Below are 281 nucleotides of genomic sequence, written 5' to 3'. Positions count from 1 at the left end.
TTCGAGATTTCAGCTAATTCGTTTGGGGGTGTTTTGGGTTCCCACCCTCCCCCCTTTTAAAAAACCGCTTTTAAGTTCAGGCACTTTATGATTTCGCAGTCAGTTCTTAGGGTGCCAGGTGAAGGGAAGTGGGCGTTGTGGGAAAGCGGAGGGAAAGAAAAGGGGGATGGATGGAGGTGGCTGTCAGGGGTCGTGTGCCATAGCTGCGGGGGACCCAGGGACAGGTGGCGTTGGCCTCGGTCCGCAGCCACCCATAGCCGTCCGGAGACGCTGGCGAGGCA

This window comes from Buceros rhinoceros, unplaced genomic scaffold (assembly GCF_000710305.1).
Source record: "Buceros rhinoceros silvestris isolate BGI_N320 unplaced genomic scaffold, ASM71030v1 scaffold15650, whole genome shotgun sequence".
NCBI classification, from domain to species: Eukaryota; Metazoa; Chordata; class Aves; order Bucerotiformes; family Bucerotidae; genus Buceros; species Buceros rhinoceros.
The sequence above is the reverse complement of the archived record's forward strand: the minus strand, read 5'-3'. Positions refer to the sequence as shown.